A 22500-nucleotide genomic window follows, 5' to 3' on the forward strand; every position below is an offset into this window, starting at 1 on the left:
TTTATGTATTTGGTTGTGTTGTGGTATTTGCAGCGCATTTGCTGAATGCTGCGCATGTGTTGTCAAAGTAATGAAGTTGTTTTCTTAATTTGCTTGTGTATTGTCTATTTGCGTGTGTTTTCTTAAGTTGCCCCTGTCGGCCACCGTAGTTCAGACATCACGGTTCAGTTCGGTATAATGGAGGGAAAAGCATAACAAAAATGCAGAAGGCAATTTTTTTATTGTGCATGTCTCAGGCTGTACCACCTAGTGTCATCCAGTCTGTCGGTACACGATCCGTTCTGCACATGCGCAAGATAATACTGTTTTACCGAGGATACGACCTGCACGATCTGTTCCACGCTAGCCTATGGCTAGCCTCCACCGGGAAGCTAACGTTAGTTTAGCTAACAGCTAATTCGGCTAACCGCTAGTGACAGCTAGATTCAGACTAAAATAACGTTAACTCAAACTTAATGGGAAAAGCAGCTACAGCTAAATTAAGACTTCACAGTAATAAGACAAGTATTGAGTAATTGTATTTTAAATGAGCACAAGTAAAGTAGAATTGACGTAACAGCTGTTATATATGTTAGGTGTTTGTTATATATGTCAACGTTTATTTTCAAGTTTTATTTTGAGGGTCTTTTAAAGTTATTACATGCTGTTTCAGCTAGCAGTTAGCCGAATTAGCTGTTAGCTAAACTAACGTTAGCTTGGCTGTCCACCGGAAGCGTGGAACAGATCGTGCAGTGTCGTAAATCCTCGTACAACCGCGCATGCGCGAACATTTTGCGCATGTGCAGAACGGATGGTGCAGGCAGAACGGATCGTGTACCGACACAGTCTGTCCCCTGAGCTAGCTGCAACAGCCTGATGCGTATAAAGTAAGATGTAAACAGTAGCCTAAACAATAAGTAGCCTAGGCTACCCCACATCATCTCCAGACTCCATCTGGAGCTTGTAAACAAAATAAGACAATCAGCTAGTAGTGTGATATGGGAAACAAGCGCTGCTCTCATGTGAATGCACAGAGCAGGGGTGTTAAAAGAGCAGCTTCTTATACAGAGCAGTTGGCGAATTGTGGCGTTAGCTTCACACGCTAACAGCGGAGCTAGCAGCAAACAGCGAAGCTAACGGCAGAGCTAACAGCTAACGGCGGAGCTAAAAGCGGAGCAAACAGCGAAGCTAACGGTGAAGCTAACGGCGGAGCTAACAGCTAACGGCGGAGCTAAAAGCGGAGCTAACAGTGGAGCAAACAGCGAAGCAAATGGGCCTGGAAGCCATTTGTGGTCGAGGCGAGAAGGGATCTAGCTACAGTACATCCGTGTTTGGTTGTATATGGAAGGGACTAATTTGCTTCGTGGACCAGAGTGATAGAGAAAGACATGACTCTGGTCTGGACTCACTGGACCGACTCGACATGTAGGCGGAGCTTGGGAGTTTCAGAGCTAAGGCGGGGCTACAGATTAGGTGTCCCTAAGAAACGCGTATGTAACAGTAGTTCCACATTACATTAATTCATTTGCACGCAAGTTTTATTTATTTTTATACCATGTATTCTCCATGTAAATTCATGTACCGAACTGAGACGCCCGTACCGTTTCGGTTCAATACGAATACATGTACCGTTCCACCCCTAATGTATACACACATATACACACATGCATGCACATATACACACATGCATACACATATACACACATGCATACACATACACACATGCATACACATATACACACATGCATACACATACACACATGCATGCACATATACACACATGCACACACATATACACACATGTACACACATGCATACACATAGACACACATGTATACACACACATGCATGCACATACACACATGTATGCACATACATACATCCCAAATGTGCTGCTATTTATAGTAGATGCACAAACAGAAGCCAGCACATGCAAAAAAAAAAAAAAAAAACAAATCAACAAGAATTGTGTTATTTCAAGTTAGAAACAAGAGCAGGTTAATTGTAGATTATTAAAGACAGATGCCTTAAAAAAAACAAATGAAGTAATCGATCTAAGTGAGGTGGGCAAGGTATTCCAATCAGATGGTGCTTTAAATTTAAAGGCACGTCGTCCCAATTTTTTTGGAGATTCTGGGAACCAAGAAAAAGGGTTACTCAGTATGTCTCAGACTGTATGTTGATCTATATGGGATTAGATGTTGTTTTAAATAAGGAGGATAGTTAAAGAAAATGTATTTAAAAATAAATGGCAGCCAGTGAGAATGCCTTCTAGATTTAGTTGTTAACCAATGAAGAGACTCATACATCAGGCAATGATGGGTTCTATAAGGACACCTCAGAACAAATCGACAGGGACTGTTATAGGCTACATGGAGAGGTGTTGTGGTTATGGATATTTCTGTTGGGTTGTTTATATTTCTATTGCCTGTTTGCGTATTTCTGTATGTTTCCTGTTTTGTTTGTTTATTCTGTATATTTCTGTTCCCTGTTGTGTAGATTTATCCTGTTTTGTGTGTTCTGAGTAGTGTATGTTTCTGTTTCCTGTTTTATGTTGATAGTCTGTTTTCTGTCTTGTTGTGTCTAGTTTTGCTTCCTGTGTTTTCCCGCCTATGTGATTGTCTTATGTGCTCCACCTTTAAAGTTATTACGCTTTGAGTTCAAAATGAGGTGATGCCAATTGCCGTGGCAGCAGCTGACTGGTTGGCGTATGGCGGTGGCGCTACGAACCACTCAGCTGATTCATTCAGAGAATGAAGCAGATGCTGCTTCGGACGTCATATGTCACGTGATTTTTCCGTAACAAAGCAACCTTCGGAGCTGTGGTTCAAGTGGAATTGTAGTTAATGGTTTGAAGCACGTATCGAAGCTTCAGTGTCAGGCTGCCATCACTAGTCTCTTGTCAGATCGTTGTTTGTGTTTGTGTCAGGTCAGTTTGTTTTTGTCAGTGTCTTTCACCTATGTGCCTTTATGTAGAGTTTTCCCTGTGATCTTTTGTTCTCGTGAGTTTTTTGCTTTTTGGATCTCCTTCATTTTGCTCCCTGTTTTGTGTTAATAAACCCTCAAGCTCAAACCTTCTCCTGCCTGCCTGGAATTTGAGTAAAGGTGATATAACAGATGTATTTTATTTCTTCTCATTGGTACAATGATTAAATGGAATTCCACAATCGGCTACGTCACTGGCATGGTAAGCAGCCATGGAATGTAAACAGTCTGAGGCTAACGGACATGGCTGAGGAAACGGAAACCAACAGGTCTAGGGGGGGTTCATACTGTATTGCCCCTGGCTGCAGTAATGAATTGTACAGGGCTAAGGCAGCTGGGGTTACGATACATTTCCACAGGCTACCTTTTACAAGGAAACCAGTCCTCAACTCATGGCTAGCTGCCTTAAAACTGGCTAGCCCTCCGACAGCCCCTAGATTTCGAGTCTGTAACGAGCATTTTTTAGCGACAGACTATTTAGAGAGCAGTAATTTCGATTCAACAGGGTCACTGGTGGGGGTTAAGTCCAACAGACTGAAACCTGACGCCATTCCGTTAATGATCGATTTTTCAGGCTACAGTACAGGGCATCCCGATAGACCAACGGCAAGACACTAACACCGATGCTATCTGCCGCAGAGACAGGGCGCTGAAACGCTCACATCAGGCAGAGGACAGAGAGGTATGTTTAGCTGTTATCCAGCATGCTAGCAAGTCTACTAGGCAAAGGGCTGGATGTAACGTTGTTGTGACATACACAAAACACGTACATTTTCACTTACACGCACAAATAAAGCCTGACATGTAGGCTTTATAACGTTCAACAAAACTGAGACTGACACACTGGGCATTCATTGAAATTGAGTCACAAAACCAAGCTAGATACCAAACGATCCAACCTAGGGAAAGGGCTAGCAGCTAAACACGTTGGAAGCACTTATGTCAAACTCCACAAGCTAGCGCTCCGACCATAGACTGTATAAATAAACCATGACTCCGATGATATCACAGATCAATAATAATGCGTTTCTAGCTGCTAACTAAACCACAGCGGGTCTGTAAACAGAATCCAACGTCCCTTTCTACTCACCCTGAAGCTAGCTGATGTCTCAGGGCACATTGTTGATGCAGAGGGAGTTCAACTCACAGAAAAAGCTGCTAGTTCCATTATAAGAGGTATCTGTGCAGTATCCATTTGTGCAATATCCATCCATCCAACGACCACAAGGAAAAAATCTGCCAACTCTGCACTAGCCTAAAGTAAACGGCAAAACTCGTGAATCCTCCGTGCATCCGTCAACCTGGGGTGACTCTCCTACGTGCAGCAAACTTTTTTTTTTTTTTAACTTTATTTATTTTGGTTTTAACATTTTGCGTGCCGCTAACTTAACAAGCGATCCCATTGGATGAATTCGTCCAATCACATTTTCCATTTATCTGCCTCGATTTTCTAAAACGCACAGGACCTTTTCTATTTTCTCTAAATGTACACGATATATAAGCAGTTTCTATTCCCTAAAATGCATAATGTGCTTGGATACAATAAATGAGAGTGCATGACAGGTAAATGGTCCAGGTTGACCTCTCTGCAACAGATGGATTCAGTTGCAGTGTCCATGTTCCAGCAGCGCCCACACACACACCAGTCACTTCCCCCCAAACGATCCGAAGGTGGAGCCTGAAACAGATCGTCCTCCATGTGGTGGTAGTCAGACACTACAGGCCTGTCCTTCACAGGCTCAAATGTGTAACCCATGCCATTAAAATTACTCATTTTCATGTGTATTTAATTTGCTGCACTGTAGCCTATATACCTTCGCAGGTCCTACCATGCCAGTGACGTCATCGAAATTGTCAGCGTTCTAATACTAACAAACGTAATTTTTGTGTTGCTTAAAAAAAGCTATATTGATTTTTTTAATTAAAATTTTTTAAAACAATATCTAAAAAAATAAAGTGAGAAGTGTGAGTTTTGCGAGGATCTGTACCAAACAAAGATTTTATTCTGTAGTCTTTAGGACAGGATGGGTAAGCCGGGACGTCTCTGCAGCACCACACTACTTTATTCAGAATGGTTTGACACATATTTTGCCTTTTACAAATATTGCATCTCTCTGCGATTTGCGTATTGCACTAGTCCATATTTAGCCTAGAAATCTAGACGCACCCTGGCGGCAGCAAATGTAATTTGCAGCCAGGGTCGTCTAGCAACTCTCCGTTGGCTTGCAAGCTGGAAAAACTAAACTCTAGTCAGGCCAATCACATCATGTATAGAGTCGGTGGGCGGGGCTTATGGCTGCTGCTGCTGGGAACAGCGGTCTTCTGGAAGACTTGGAGTTCAGCTTTTCTTTGAGAAAAGAACAAAGAACGGCACTGAAGTCATTTTTAAGACAGGAAGATGTGTTCAGAGTTTTGCCGACCGGATACGGCAAAAGTTTAAACTATCAACTAGCTTTGCTACCTTCTTCGTTGCTCTGGTTGGTTGTAGAGCTATCCTATTGCGTGCAGAGGGAGTTTGAAAGACAACGGTTCATCCCGCCCCTCGGATTGAGCCCTGCCAATGGTGAATTCCCAGACCCAACATCTGGATCTAGGTCTGGCTTGTCAGGCTAGTCCATATTGTGAGAATCTAAACTCTCGCCCACGGTCTGGAAGCCTGAAACAGGAAAGTTGTAGCACGTGGATGTATTGTGATAAACGTTATATTCATCAATGTTTGGCTGTTTTTCTGCCATCACAATATGTGCGTAACTGCAGTGATGTAACGGTGAAGTCCACTCCAAACTGGTCTGTCCTCAAGTCTCCCCTTTAACACACACACACACACACACACACAGTGTTTCCTCGGGAACTCTCATGTTTTCCCTTAATGATGTACAGATTTTTAGGCATTCTAATATCAAATGGCTTGAAAAAAAATGCAAGTAGCCTATCTGCCGTAAATGGGGAAAACAAATCTCTGAAAAAAGGGTCTGGGGGGGGCTGAGCCACAAATGTTTACAACATGTAGCTCCGCCCCTTAGTGATCAATCAGCCTGTTTGATCAGTGACGTCAGCAGGAGGCCTGAAAATGTGTATCTGCTCACACACACACACACACACACACACACACACACACACACACACACACCTGTCTGCAGTCAATATCACACAGATCAGTCAGTGATTGACAGGTAATCAGCCAAAAAACAGACAGGGACATCCAGAGGTGCGTGCAGCTGCGTGTTTCGCATCCGGGCGTGTGCATGTGGCGGGTTCACGCTTGTTTTACGTGTGTGTGTGTGTGTTTGTGTGTGTGTGTGTGTGTGTGTGTGTGTGTGTGTGCGTGTGTGTGTGTCTGTGTGCGTGTGTGTGTGTTTGTGTGTGTGTGTGTGTGTGTGTGTGTGTGTGTGTGTGTGTGTGTGTGTCTGTGTGTGTGTGTGTGTGTCTGTGTGTGTGTGTGTGTGTGTGTGTGTGTGTGTGTGTGTGTGTACTCACGGTGTTCAGGAGGTCCTTCAGCGCTACACTCATCCTGGAGCTCCGTGCCTTAAAACCAGAGATGGGAGTAAGTCACACATAGACAAGTCACAAGCAAGTCCAAGTCATTTTTTGTGACAATCAAGCAAGTCGAGTCAAGTCATACAAAAGTTTCCATTTTTAAACAAGCTAAAAAAGTTTTATTTGCATTTTTTCCTACTCGATTTTCAAAAGACATTGCGTCCAAGCCTGAGACATCTGAACAGTTTAAATGTATACAGATAAAACTAACTAACTAAAACTGATATTAGGCCAACAATAAATCAACATACATATTTGTGCAATATGCCTCAAACATGACATCAAATCACGAAATTAATTCAAACAATTCTAGTCAAATAATATTCTTCACACATCCCTCACTTTTATGGGACAGAAACACATCTTTTAACCTTTCCTTCTCTTAAAGAGTTTACGATTATTGTAATTTGGAGAGATTGACTGAGTGTATGTATCACATGGAATGGATAGCATATGATAATATTTGTCAGTGTATTTGTGAGTGAATGTGTGCGTGTGTAAGAGAGAGAGTGAGTGAAAAGTTATTAATATTGGTGAGTGAATGTGTGTACATGTACATGTGTGTGAGAGTGCAGATTGTGTTGGGTGTGCAGTGCTCTCAAGTGTCACGCATTGAGCGTGACAGTCACTCATTTTGGCCTTTTGTCACGCACTCCTGCCACACATTGTATTTCTCATGCGGAAAAACTATTTATAATAAATTGAATATGCCGCAGCGCCCAAAATTTCTCTGCCCGCGCCGCTCTCACTATGGAACTGACAGGAATCAAGCGCGTCTCTCCTGGAGTTCTTAGTTGAGCCTGCCACTTATAAGCCAATCAAAAAAAATAAAGGGGCTACACAATAGCCAATCAGAAAATAGCACTATTGTAGCTGGGCAAGATTTAACACAACAACCAACTGGCCAATAGCTAATGTAGTCGCTAAGGTAGCCATCCACAGATACAGTTCATCCCAAAGGATTGACTGTTTCGCATTTGTTTCACATTTAGAAGTTTAACATTAAAACATGATTTATAAAATCATGGCAACAATTAGAAGAAGAATTTGAATAGCTTAGTATTCTATGCAAAACAAATATCTATAAATGCTTTAGGGTGCCCTATAAGTTAGTGTAGGACCAGATTAATAAGTAACTTCATTTTATACAAAATATGTAGTAGGGGGTCCCTGATCGGTCTCTATTTCAGTTAAGGGGTCCTTGGCTTAAAAAACGTTGAAGACTCTACCTATGAATTGACCTGAGATAAGTTCTCTTATTATTTGACACAATGAATACAATTTGAATTGAAATTGAAGAATGAATATGAGAAGCTTGGAAAATACCAACGTCTTAGGGTGGAGCTAAAAAAAGGTATAGAAAGTGAAGGTAACAGAGGTATATGAGGTGACAATGTTTTTTTGGTTTCTTTTGGATCTTTGCAGGGACCAAAGATGGCAACGCCTCAAGAGGTTGTCTTGGGAATTTTAGAAGATTTGGGTGACGAGGACTTTGAAAAATTTAAGTGGCACCTGCAGCTGAAAAGGGCCCTTGAAGACTTCCCAGCAATCCCAAAGAGCAAACTGGAGAAAGTAAACAGGATGAAGACAGTGGACGAGATGTTCTCGACCTACAGTATGAACACTGTTAAAGTGACCAGAATAGTTTTAGTGAAGATAAATCAGAATGAGCTAGTGAATAATTTATCAAACACCATCTCAGAACCTTCAGGTAAGTCATCTTATATATAATATACTGTATATATAATATTATGAAATAGAAAATGGATGTAACAAAACATCAAAGATATCACAATGTCTTCAACAAACAGTAGCTTTGTAGCCAATGTCTCCCTCTTACCTACAAAGATAGACATATATATTCTGCTTACAACAACAGAACAAGCTACCAAACACACATCTACCACAGAAACAAATTGTAAAGTGTCTCCAAGAACAAAAGTTGATGAAACAGAGTCAGACAATCCAGTTTTTGGCAGGCTCTTCTGGTTAACAATTGTACACATTGATGCCACGGTGAGAAAAAGCTTGGACAATATTAATTCCCATCCCTCTGTAATTAATTCATACACCTTCTGGTTTCTTTGGAGACCACAGAAACACAACATATCAGTTGTTGAGGAATAATAAGTCATTTTAAGTAAGTTAATCTCTTAAATAGATTTTAGAAAAAACAGAATTGTGCAAAGATATTAACTGCAACAACCCCTCATGGATTTCATTGTTTTATGTTTTCAGAAATTCTTGCTTCATGCCAGCGAAAAGTCAAATCCAACTCACAAAAGAAGTTCCAGTGTGTGTTTGAGGGAATTGCTAAAGCAGGAAAGAAAACCTTTCTGGATCAGATGTTCACAGAGATCTACATCACAAAGGGAGAGACTGAAGAGGTCAATGTTGAACATGAGGTCAGACAGATTGAAACAGCATCCTGGAAACCAGCCAGACCAGAAACAACAATCATATGTGAAGACATCTTTAAAGCTCCACCTGGAAGAGAAGAACAAATCAGAACAGTGATGACAACGGGAGTGGCTGGCATCGGGAAAACAGTCTTAACACAGAAGTTCACTCTGGAGTGGGCTTAAGACAAAGCCAACCAGGACATCCAGTTCACATTTACATTCACTTTCAGAGAGCTGAATGTGCTGAAAGAGGAAAAGTACAGCTTGGTGGAACTTGTTCATTTATTCTTTAGTGAAACCAAAGAAGCAGGAATCTACAGGTTTGAAGAGTTCCAGGTCGTGTTCATCTTTGACGGTCTGGATGAGTGTCGACTTCCTCTGGACTTCCTCAACACCAAAATCCTGACTGATGTTACAGAGTCCACCTCAGTGGATGTGCTGTTGACAAACCTCATCAGGGGGAAACTGCTTCCCTCTGCTCGCCTCTGGATAACCACACGACCTGCAGCAGCCAATCAGATCCCTCCTGAGTGTGTTGACCTGGTGACAGAGGTCAGAGGATTCACTGACCCTCAGAAGGAGGAGTACTTCAAGAAAAGATTCACAGATGAGGAGCAGGCCAGCAGAATCATCTCCCACATCAAGACATCACGAAGCCTGCACATTATGTGCCACATCCCAATCTTCTGCTGGATCACTGCTACAGTTCTGGAGGACGTGTCAAAGACCAGAGAGGGAGGAGAGCTGCCCAAGACCCTGACTGAGATGTACGTCCAATTCCTGGTGGTTCAGTCCAAACGGAAGAATGTCAAGTATGATGGAGGAGCCGAGAAGGATCCACATTGGAGTCCAGACACCAGGAAGATGATCGAGTCTCTGGGAAAACTGGCTTTTGTGCAGCTGCAGAAAGACCACCTGATCTTCTATGAATCAGACCTGACAGAGTGTGGCATCGATATCAGAGCAGCCTCAATGTACTCAGGAGTGTTCACACAGATCTTTAAAGAGGAGAGAGGACTGTACCAGGACAATGTGTTCTGCTTCGTTCATCTGAGTGTTCAGGAGTTTCTGGCTGCTCTTCATGTCCACCTGACATTCACGAACTCTGGAGTCAATCTGCTATTGGAGAAACGGAAAACAATCTGGTTGTATACACTTTTCAGAGACAAATCAAAACAGTTCTACCAGAGTGCTGTGGACAAGGCCTTACAGAGTTCAAATGGACATCTGGACTTGTTCCTCCGCTTCCTCCTCGGTCTTTCACTGGAGACCAATCAGACTCTCCTACGAGGTCTGCTGACACAGACAGGAAGTATGTCAGAGACAAACAAGAAAACAGCCAAGTACATCAAGAAGAAGATCAGAGAGAATCTGTCTCCAGAGAGAAGCATCAATCTGTTCCACTGTCTGAATGAACTGAATGATCGTTCTCTAGTGGAGGAGATCCAACAATCCCTGAGATCAGGAAGTCTCTCCGCAGATAAACTGTCTCCTGCTCAGTGGTCAGCTCTGGTCTTCATCTTACTGTCATCAGAGAAAGATCTGGATGTGTTTGACCTGAAGAAATACGGTGCTTCAGAGGAGGCTTTTCTGAGGCTGCTGCCCGTGGTTAAAGCCTCCAACAAAGCTCTGTACGTGCACACGTAACTATCCAGATGAAATATAGTTTTTCTTCTTCCTGACAACGTTTTCATGTAATTATTTTCTTGTGTTGCTGATTCCTCTTCAGACTAAGTAGCTGTAACCTGTCAGAGAAAAGTTGTGAAGCTCTGTCCTCAGTTCTCAGCTCCCAGTCCTCTAGTCTGAGAGAGCTGGACCTGAGTAACAACAACCTGAAAGATTCAGGAGTGAAGCTGGTGTCTGCTGGACTGAAGAGTCCAGACTGCAGACTGGAAACTCTCAGGTAGGTGTTCAGCTGTATGAAAAATGATGGCTCTCAGATCTTATTTTCTTCATATATTAATTATTAAATTGACTTTTCATTTCAGACTGAGTGGCTGTAATCTGTCAGAGAGAAGCTGTGAAGATCTGTCCTCAGTTCTCAGCTCCCAGTCCTCTAGTCTGAGAGAGCTGTACCTGAGTAACAATGACCTGAAGCATTCAGGAGTGAAGCTGGTGTCTGCTGGACTGAAGAGTCCAGACTGCAGACTGGAAACTCTCAGGTTGGTGTTCAGCTCTATGAAAAATGATGGCTCTCAGATCTTATTTTCTTCATATATTAATTATTAAATTGACTTTTCATTTCAGATTGAGTGGCTGTAATCTGTCAGAGAAAAGCTGTGAAGATCTGTCCTCAGTTCTCAGCTCCCAGTCCTCTAGTCTGAGAGAGCTGGACCTGAGTAACAATGACCTGAAGCATTCAGGAGTGAAGCTGGTGTCTGCTGGACTGAAGAGTCCAGACTGCACACTGGAAACTCTCAGGTTGGTGTTCAGCTGTATGAAAAATGATGGCTCTCAGATCTTATTTTCTTCATATATTAATTATTAAATTGACTTTTCATTTCAGATTGAGTGGCTGTAATCTGTCAGAGAAAAGCTGTGAAGATCTGTCCTCAGTTCTCAGCTCCCAGTCCTCTAGTCTGAGAGAGCTGGACCTGAGTAACAATGACCTGAAGCATTCAGGAGTGAAGCTGGTGTCTGCTGGACTGAAGAGTCCAGACTGCAGAGTGGAAACTCTCAGGTTGGTGTTCAGCTGTATGAAAAATGATGGCTCTCAGATCTTATTTTCTTCATATATTAATTATTAAATTGACTTTTCATTTCAGATTGAGTGGCTGTAATCTGTCAGAGAAAAGCTGTGAAGATCTGTCCTCAGTTCTCAGCTCCCAGTCCTCTAGTCTAAGAGAGCTGGACCTGAGTAACAACGATCTGAAGGATTCAGGAGTGGAGCTGGTGTCTGCTGGACTGAAGAGTTCACACTGCATACTGGAAAGTCTCAGTTTGGTGTTCAGCTGTTTCATGAGCTCTTATTTTCTTCATATAATAATTATTTAGTGGACACCATGGCCTCAGTTCTCAGCTTCTAATCCTTTAGTCTGAGAGAGCTGGACCTGAGGAAGAAGTTAAATATCAAGTCTCTTTAGTGCGTTTTATGATTCTGTATTAGATGAGGCAGCAATATCCTACTGAAGGGGTTCGCTGACTCTGGAGCCTGTCACCAGGATAAGATTTCTGTTCACGAAACAGACATATCACTTGGATTTACAAAGAGCAGGTTTATTACAGGACTTCAGAAAAATATTCTCCATCAGTGACAGTTTTTGTTGCTGTCATGAGCATATAATGCGTCTAACGCGCTCATGGGTGTGTCTGTGTGTGTTTTTGCAGTCTGTCAGGCTGTCTGATCACAGAGGAAGGCTGTTCTTGTCTGGCCTCAGCTCTGAGCTCCAACCCCTCCCATCTGAGAGAGCTGGACCTGAGCTACAATCATCCTGGAGACTCAGGAGTGAAGCTGCTGTCAGCAGGACTTAAGGATCCTAACTGGAGACTGGAAACTCTCAGGTATGGACAGATGGAAAAAACAGTTCCACTGCCATTAACCGAGGAACTCTGGTTCATGTTTAATGGAGGATCTGAGTGAAGGTGTATGAAGTTGATTGTGACTATTTCTTCCTGCAGGGTGGACTATGGTGGACCGCAGAGGTTGAAACCTGGTCTGAGGAAGTGTGAGTGTGTTTTAAGTTTGATTTATTCACTAATTTTCAGGGTAAATGCACATTGATCAACATCCCTGTAATTAGGCCAAAAGGATAATTTTCACCTGTTGACCATCTGCCTGATGTTAAATATAAAAAACACACATCTCAAATCAGAACCAGAGAGAAAAAGAAACATCTGAACAAAATGAAGAGCTTAGAGGAGTCAGGCAGCATCATGTAGTAATTATAATGCAGAAAATGAATACAGAATAATAGTAAGCAGACAATCAGCACAAGCAAAATAAGCAGACTGCTGGTTGAGATTGGATTTTGTTCAGCAACATCTTGCCTGACGTGTTTTTTTGAAGAGAGTTGAGTCTAAAGGCAGATTTATGGTTCTGTGTAGGCTAAATGCAGAACTGTCACCGTAGCCTACGTAAGGCTCCAGAGTTTCTGTTTTAGTGGCTAGAAAGATGTTAGAACTCAATCGATCGATTTAAAATCCACAAACACAACAAACTGAACAAAATGATCCAACAGAACTAATTAATACATTTCATCAACAGTGGAGCCAACAGAGAGATTTGTTACTATTTACAGTCACTGATATTAGAGAAGAGCTGTGTTGCCTTCAGGTGCTGCGGGTAAACTTGTACTTCACCAGCCTGAAATCCCTTGACTTCCTTGCCCTCACTGAGACCTGGATTACACCGACCAACACATCCACCCCTGCTGCTCTCTCTTCTGCCTACTCTTTCACCCACTCACCCAGACCTACTGGTAGAGGTGGGGGGACAGGCCTACTCATTAACCCCAAGTGGAGATCTTCTCTCTATCCACTGCCACAGTTCACTCCACAATCTTTTGAACTTCATGCTGTCACCATAACCCATCCGGTACAACTAGTCATCATTGTTATCTACCGCCCACCAGGTCCTCTGGGAGAGTTTTTGGAGGAGCTGGATGTCCTTCTTTCAAACATCCCTGAAACTGGCCCTCCGCTGGTACTTCTGGGCGACTTCAACATCCAGACAGAGAAGTCAGCTGCCTTTTCTCACCTTCTCTCTTCTTTTGCCCTCTCACTCTCTCCTTCACCACCCACTCACAAAGCTGGCAACCACTTAGATCTCATCTTCACCAGAAACTGCTCTACATCCAACCTCACTGTTACTCCACTCCATACCGCAGACTGTTTCTTCATCTCTTACTCTCTCCCGCTCTCCCAAGCTCACAACCATATCTCAAGAGACACCATACCTGTCTGCCGTAATATTCATTCACTCTCTCCTTCTTCTCTGGCGGCATGTACTTTATCAACCCTCCCTCCATCCGACTCTTTCTTACTCATGCCTCCCAACACTGCCACAGACACTCTCCTCTCTACTCTATCCTCCGCTCTCGACTCTCTCTGCCCTCTTACTTCACGACAGGCTCGCAAATCCTCCCCAGCGCCATGGTTATCTGACTCAGTACGTGCTGAAAGATCAACTATAAGGGCAGCGGAAAGGAAATGGCAGAAATCTAAACACCCAGATGATCTGCTTACCTATCAGTCTCTTCTTTCCTCCTTCGCTGCCACTATTTCTGCAGCCAAAAGCTCTTTTTATCAAACCAAAATTGAATCCTCTTTCTCGAACCCCAAAAAACTTTTTTCCATCTTCTCTAACCTCCTAGATTCCCCCAGTCCACCTCCTCCCTCCTACCAACCCACTTTGTCAACTACTTTGTAAAAAAGATAGATGACATACGCTCTTCATTCTCCACCACACCTCCTGAAATCACCTTACCATCACATCCAGTACTCTTTCCTCTTTCACCCCTTTATCTCCAAACCAAATTCTTACTTTGATTACCTCTGCCCGCCCAACCACCTGCCCCCTGGATCCTATCCCTTCTCACCTTCTCCAGTCCATTGCTCCGGACATCCTTCCTTTCCTCACCCATCTCATTAACATCTCCTTGTCAACTGGCTGTTTCCCCGATGATCTCAAAGAGGCAAGAGTGACCCCACTGCTCAAAAAACCAACACTCGACTCCTCTAATGTAAATAACTATAGACCCGTCTCCCTTCTTCCATTCCTATCTAAAACTCTTGAGCGTGCCATTTATAATCAACTCTCTACCTATCTCCACCAGAACAACCTTCTTGATCCCCACCAGTCTGGCTTCAAGGCTGGCCACTCAACAGAAACTGCCCTCCTTGCTCTCACTGAGCAGCTTCACATCGCTAGAACAACCTCTCTCTCTTCCATCATCATCCTTCTGGATCTTTCTGCTGCCTTTGACACAGTGAACCACCAGATCCTCATTTCGACACTGTCACAAATCTGGGTGTCTCAGGCTCTGCGCTCTCATTACTCACATCTTACCTGGCAGACCGAACCTACCGGGTAACCTGGAGAGGATCTACCTCAGAACCTTGCCCACTCAAAACTGGCCTTCCTCAGGGATCAGGCCTGGGTCCCCTCCTCTTCTCTCTGTACACCAACTCTCTCGGGTCTGTCATTCAGTCGCACGGCTTTTCTTATCACAGCTACGCAGATGACACCCAACTAATTCTCTCCTTTCCTGAGTCTGAAACTCAGGTAGCAGCACGTATCTTGGCCTGTCTGACTGACATCTCTTCTTGGATGTCTACACACCATCTGAAACTCAACCTCGACAAGACTGAGCTCCTTTTCCTTCCAGGGAAGGGCTCTCCTACCCAAGACCTGACTATAACAATTGACAACTCTATAGTAGTCCCCACCAAGACTGCTAGAAACCTGGGTGTAACACTTGACGACCAACTCTCCTTCACTGCTAACATTGCTGCAACCACCCGATCGTGTAGATACATGCTGCATAACATCAGAAGTATACGTCCCCTTCTAACGCAGAAGGCGGCTCAGGTTCTGGTTCAGGCTCTAGTCCTCTCACGTCTAGACTACTGCAACTCTCTCCTGATTGGCCTGCCTGCATGTGCCATACGTACTGGGCCACGAACGGATCAGCCCCAGCTTACATCCAGGACATGGTCAAACCATATACCCCAACCCGCCCACTTCGTTCTGCATCAGCCAAACTGCTGGCTGCTCCCTCACAGCGAGGGAGAACTAATCACTCAACGAAATCCCGATTGTTCACTGTCCTGGCTCCCAAATGGTGGAACGATCCCCATCGATATCAGGATGGCCGAAAGCCTACACATCTTCCGCCGAAGGCTAAAAACACATCTCTTCCGACTACACCTCGGATAAAAAAAAAAAAAAAAAGAATTCATGAAGTTAACTGTTCTGACCACCAGTCCCAGTGTTCCTAGCCTACGCCACCACCACAACAACAAAACACTGGTGAATGGACACCATAACACATGAATGTTTTTGTATAGTTCTTAGAAATAAAAAAATAAATAAAAAGGAAACTTGTTTTGGGGAGAATAATAATTATTACTATTAATGAATTAATTACTCTGGGCTGAGATTTCCTAGGAACCAAAAAGGCTCAGGATGCTGCAAACGTTGGTAAAATATGAAAACGGCTGGTGGATTTAAGACACAAAATAATTTATTGAATGAATGAAATATGAAGATATCTGTCATTGTCAGTGGCTTGTTGATCTTTACATTGTTAGTTAATTTCCTATCCTGGCCTGGGACACACATTCATACGGTTTAATAAAGGACTTATTGGACTTTAACTTATCATTGCACTTACAATAACGAGAGAAGCTGTCCTCAATTTAGGTCATCCTGTACGTCTCATCTGCGTTTTTTCCTGCATCCACCGTGTGCGTTTGTGTGTGTGTCTGTGTCTGTGCGTGTGTGTGTGTGTCTGTGTCTGTGCGTGTGTGTGTGTGTGTGTCTGTGTGTGTGTTTGTGTGTGTGTTTGTGTCTGTGCGTGTGTCTGTGTCTGTGTCTGTGTGTGTGTGTGTGTGTGTGTGTGTGTGTGTCTGTCTGTGTGTGTGTTTGTGTCTGTGCGTGTGTGTGTCTGTGTGTGTGTCTGTGTGTGATTGTGTGTGCGCGTCAGTTATGGGGGAAACGGAGCAGCCCCGCCCGCTGCAGAGAGCCGACAATTTGAAACAGCAGCGCTGACTTTAGAGTGAATAAACGTTACAGCGTACATCGATGTTAAAATGTCTAGTTACCAGTCTGAATCACTCAATTCTCATTGGCTACCCTCCAACGTGGCAGGTAGATTGACAGATTCACCCACCAATCACAAAAGTTACCCGCATTTGGCGGGTGGGCGGGTGCCAATCTCATGCCCTGCACACACATATACAGAGAGACACACACAGTGAGACAAACACACACACATACAGAGAGACACACACAGTGAGACACACACACACACACATACAGAGAGACACACACAGTGAGACACACAGACACACACACACATGTACAGAGAGAGAGACACACACACACATATATACAGAGACATACACACACAAACACACACACACACACATATACAGAGACACACACACACACACACACACACACGCTTACAGAGACACACACACACACACACACACAAACACACATATACAGAGAGACACACACACACACACATGTACAGAGAGAGAGACACACACACACATATATACAGAGACATACACACACAAACACACACACACACACACACACACACATACAGAGAGACACACACACACACACACGCTTACAGAGAGACACACACACACACACACACACACACACACACACATATACAGAGACACACACACACACACACACACACACACACACACACACACACACACACACACACACACATACAGAGAGACACACACACACACATAAATACAGAGAGATACACACAGTGAGACACACACAAACACACACACACACATACAGAGAGATACACACAGTGTGAGACACACACACATACATACAGAGAGATACACACAGTGAGACACACACTAACACACACACACACACACACACACATACAGAGAGACACACACAGTGAGACACACACAGGGACACACACACACACTCAGCGACACACACAAACACACACTCACACATACACAGAGAGACCCACACAGTGAGACACACACACACACACACACACACACACAGACACACACACACACACACACACATACACACACAGACACACACACATATACAGAGACACACACAGTGAGACACAGACACACAGACAGAGAGACACACACAGTGAGACACACACACAGACACACACACACACACACACACTCAGAGACACACACTCAGAGACCACACACACATATACAGAGGCACACACACAGAGACACACACACACACACACACACACACACACACACATATACAGAGACACACACAGTGAGACACACACAAACACACACACAAACACACACACACAGACACACATATACAGAGACACACACACACAGAGACACACACACACATATACAGTGAGACACACACAGTGAGACACACACACACACACACACACAGACACATATACAGAGACACACACACATTGAGACACACACACACACATACACAGAGAGACACACACACACACACACACATATACAGAGACACACACACACAAACACACACACACACACACACACACACACACACACACAGAGACACACACATATACAGTGAGACACACACAGTGAGACACATACACACACACATATACAGATACACACACAGAAACACACACACAGACACACACACACACACACACACACATACAGAGACACATACACACTCTCACACACACACACACACACACACACACACACTGAGAGAGACACACAAAAAATATTAATGTTAAAATAGGAGGAAAGAAATAAATAATTTCTGATTATTTTACTATAAACTTGTTTATAATTTCATGTAAATTAGGTTTATTGACCATAACTTCCAAAGAATACGTGTAAAACTATCAAACTAGTGGTAATGAGTTGTAATGAGTTGACTAGAAGGTGTAAATAGAATTGGGTGATATTTTATACTTCATGCTTTATAAACAGGAAACAGACCGGGTCAGTTTGACGGGAAGACAACACAAGAGTTAATAAATCAACAGATGATAATCTGCTGCTGTGTTGTGTCTGTTTCTCTCCATCAGATGTCTGTCAACTGGAACTGGACACAAACACAGTGAACAGAGACCTCAAACTGTCTGACAACAACAGGAAGGTGACATTAGTGGAGGAGGAGGATCAGCCATATCCTGATCATCCAGAGAGGTTTGACTCCTGTCCTCAGCTGCTGTGTAGAGATGGTCTGACTGGTCGCTGTTACTGGGAGGTTGAGATGAGAGGAGAGGTTAATATATCAGTGAGTTACAGAGGAATCAGCAGGAGAGGAAACAGTGATGACTGTTGGTTTGGATGTAATGATCAGTCCTGGAGTCTGAGGTGCTCTGATGATGGTTACTCTGTCCGGCACAATAACATCAGAACATCCATCTCCTTCTCCTCCTCTGTCTCTGGTAGAGTAGCAGTGTATGTGGACTGTCCTGCTGGCTCTCTGTCCTTCTACAGAGTCTCCTCTAACTCACTGATCCACCTCCACACCTTCAACACCACATTCACTCAGCCTCTCTATCCTGGGTTTGGGGTCTTGTATTCTCGTTATGGTTCCTCAGTGTCTCTGAGTCCTCTGCAGGACTGAGAGTCTCTCCTGGTTCCTCAGTGTCTCTGAGTCCTCTACAGGACTGAGAGTCTCTCCTGGTTCCTCAGTGTCTCTGAGCCCTCTGCAGGACTGAGAGTCTCTCCTGGTTCCTCAGTGTCTCTGAGTCCTCTGCAGGACTGAGAGTCTCTCCTGTGGACAGAAACACTGACTGAACATCAGCTGCTGAAATCAAAGTTCAGTCTGTTCACCATCACACACACTCTCACTGAGAAGCAGATCTGAGACTCAGACACAAACATTCATTTCTCTGACTATTTCTTTGCCGTTTTTCAAACTTTTTGTCGTCTTGTTTTTTTTTTCGTTTTTTGTTGCCTTTTTTTGAACTTTTGTAGTGTTTTTTCCTTTGTTTTGGGGTTAAATAATTCGGCTGTGTATTTCCTGTATTTTCTGTGTATAAATAATTAAACAGAGGTTCTCTCTCAATGCTGAAAGGGAGTTTATCTCATTCTCCAGCCCGTTCTCATTTGATCTGGGTGTGGGTCTGATGCGACGAAAAAGGCATCTTTCAGCGTAGAGAGTAGTATGTAACGGCGAATTTCCACGTAAGGAGGTTCGCGTCCCGCTTGTCACGCTTGCAATTGTCGTTTTTTTCTTTCCTCTTGCGTGTCACAGAACCGTACGCCCACCCACGACCCTTTCCTTAACATAACTGCGTCAAAACAGACGGCAACAGTCCCGACCAAGCATGTTTACTTATAGCGCTAAAGGAGACTTTTAGCGTCAATGAGAACGCCAAAGGCACCTGACCAAGCGTCCATATTTTACGAGATTGTTTATTGTTTATTTCTTTATTTGATCAGGGATAATGCACAAAAAACATTAGTCTAAAAAAGAAGAGATGTCATGTGCCAGGTTATAGCAAAAAATGCTAATTTCCACCCGCAGTCCCTGGACAGGTTGATGTTATACTTACAAAAGATGGGTGTGAGAATGTGTTGCATTCTCACATGTTGATTCTGATTCTCACTAAACTAAGTGGGAGCCACAAAGTCTAAGAACGTAATGTGTACGCTGAACAGATAGGGGCTACAAGGTCACCCTAAACTATCTCTCCCGGGACATTCATTTCTCCCTGGATAGTTGAGACTCCTCAGATAGTTGAGATTAATGGGATGTCTAACCTTGGGGTAGAAAGTGCTACAGAGGGGAAGAAGTGAAGTGGCTCCTGAATGTCTACTATGTCTGATTGATTGTAAGAAATGCCGAGTCATGTTTAGGCAGGGGGCATGTCTTTCTATCTCACTGAAGATGTATATAAGCTGTGTGCTTTTTCTTCTTCAAAGAAGACACTTTCCCACTGTACTGTTGTACTTGTGAAACTGTGTTCATATATTTGCAAATATAATAAATACTCAATGACCAAACTTTGGTTTCATTCTCAAATAGTCTTATTTGTTTCATCTTGTCCTTTTTGAAATACACCCTGCTGCAAACACGAACAGTTTCCACCACACCGTCTACAAACTACAATACCCAACAAACATATTCATTAATTTAATGATTAAATAAGGTAGAGTCTCCAAACTCACCTCAATTATAACTTATCTCCTGCTGGTTGTATTACAGCACTTACTTTAAAATATTAATATATTTTAATAATTAAATAGAGTCATGTCTCTAAACCTACCTCACACATAATTAGTCTTCTGCTGGTTATACTACAGCACTTACCTTTCAAAAACAGGCATATTCATAATTTTGGGGAATATATTTTGCCATAATAATATATCATAATTACAAAGAGGCATGTCTCCAAAACTACTCCACACATAGAACCCCCCCTGCTGGTTGTCTGAATTTATTTTCAAAGTGCACCAGATTGATGCATTGAAACATTAAAATAGACAACATGTTCTTACAGGGGAGCATGCCCATGGACCCCCCTAGAGGGGCTGGAGCCCCAGTGCAGCTCTAGGTCTAGTGACCCCCCTAGAGGGGCTGGAGCCCCAGTGCAGCTCTAGGTCTAGTGACCCCCCTAGAGGGACTGGAGCCCCAGTGCAGATCTAGGTCTAGTGACCCCCCTGGGGCAGTGTCCCTGTTTTAAGTTTACAAAGATAAAAACATTACCTGTTTTGGAGGTATTTACGCTTCTGAGCTGAAAATGTCCCCAGATTTTGTCTCAGAAATCTGGTCACCTTAACTTAAGGCCCGTCCACACCAAGAACGTTAATTATAAATATATAGTTTTAAAAATCGTTCTAACATGAGTGGATGGTGGAGTTCACACCACAACTATAACGACGACCACAGTGGAGAACGATATCATTGGGATCACATTCAGAGAGATCTGATGAACGATAGAGACACTGACAGCCAATCAGAATCCATCTGAGTTTACAACATGACACGGCGGAGAGAGACTGGAATGGAAATGAATGGAATGGAAAACAAGCAGAAAGGATGCAACGAGCCACAAAACACTATTCCGGCCAAGTGTGTCGTGCAGCAGTTATGTGTCCTTGAGTCTGGGGGGCGGAGCTTCTGAAGGGGGGGTTGTATTTATTTGGTAGTTGAGTTCAAATATCAACAATGTGCAGAAACACTTACTGCATCTTTAAAGCCAGGTGGGCAAACGGACAAATGTTCGGACTAAAGTTATAAAAATAAAAGTTATAAAAATATTCAGTAATACAAAAAAATTATAGACGAAAATAAACGAGCAGAAAAGCAAAAAATATTAGAAAACATATTAATTAAAAACATTAAATAGGAAGCACAATCTTACAGTTTTAATAGCTTTTATGATGAAATAATTGTCTAAATATTTATAGCACAATTTCGTTTTTGCACACATTAAAGTGAGGTTTTACTTTGGTAAATTTACAAAAACTTTGCAAAGAAAATTATGAGATTGAAAAGAAAATATTTCTTATATATAGTATTGTATCTGATAAAAACATATAATATATAATATTATATTACACTTTCCAGTAAAAGTTCCCTGTTAGGAAAAAGATGTTGTCCGTACCGTTACCTGCTGGAACACAGATGTTGTCCATACCGTTACCTGCTGGGACACAGATGTTGTCCATACCGTTACCTGTTGGGACACAGATGTTGTCCATACCGTTACCTGTTGGGACACAGATGTTGTCCGTACCGTTACCTGTTGGGACACAGATGTTGTCCATACCGTTACCTGCTGGGACACAGATGTTGTCCTTACCGTTACCTGTTGGGACACAGATGTTGTCCGTACCGTTACCTGCTGGGACACAGATGTTGTCCGTACCGTTACCTGTTGGGACACAGATGTTGTCCGTACCGTTACCTGCTGGGACACAGATGTTG

General features: G+C 43.1%; 1 long non-coding RNA gene and 1 pseudogene across 1 annotated transcript in view; one reads left to right on the top strand and one right to left on the bottom strand.

Moving 5' to 3' along the window:
- Positions 1-19188, top strand: part of LOC116052944 — a 27292-nt pseudogene extending 8104 nt beyond the window's left edge.
- LOC118495256 overlaps positions 13769-22500 on the bottom strand; it is an 11524-nt gene continuing 2792 nt past the window's right edge. Inside the window, exons 2-3 of the long non-coding RNA XR_004897595.1 lie at positions 14734-14737; positions 13769-13781 (exon numbers count right to left, since the gene is read on the bottom strand). This is a non-coding gene — a long non-coding RNA (uncharacterized LOC118495256). The remainder of the gene's footprint in view (positions 13782-14733; positions 14738-22500) is intronic.

The sequence above is a fragment of the Sander lucioperca genome, chromosome 6 (genome assembly GCF_008315115.2).
Source record: "Sander lucioperca isolate FBNREF2018 chromosome 6, SLUC_FBN_1.2, whole genome shotgun sequence".
Taxonomy (NCBI): Eukaryota; Metazoa; Chordata; class Actinopteri; order Perciformes; family Percidae; genus Sander; species Sander lucioperca.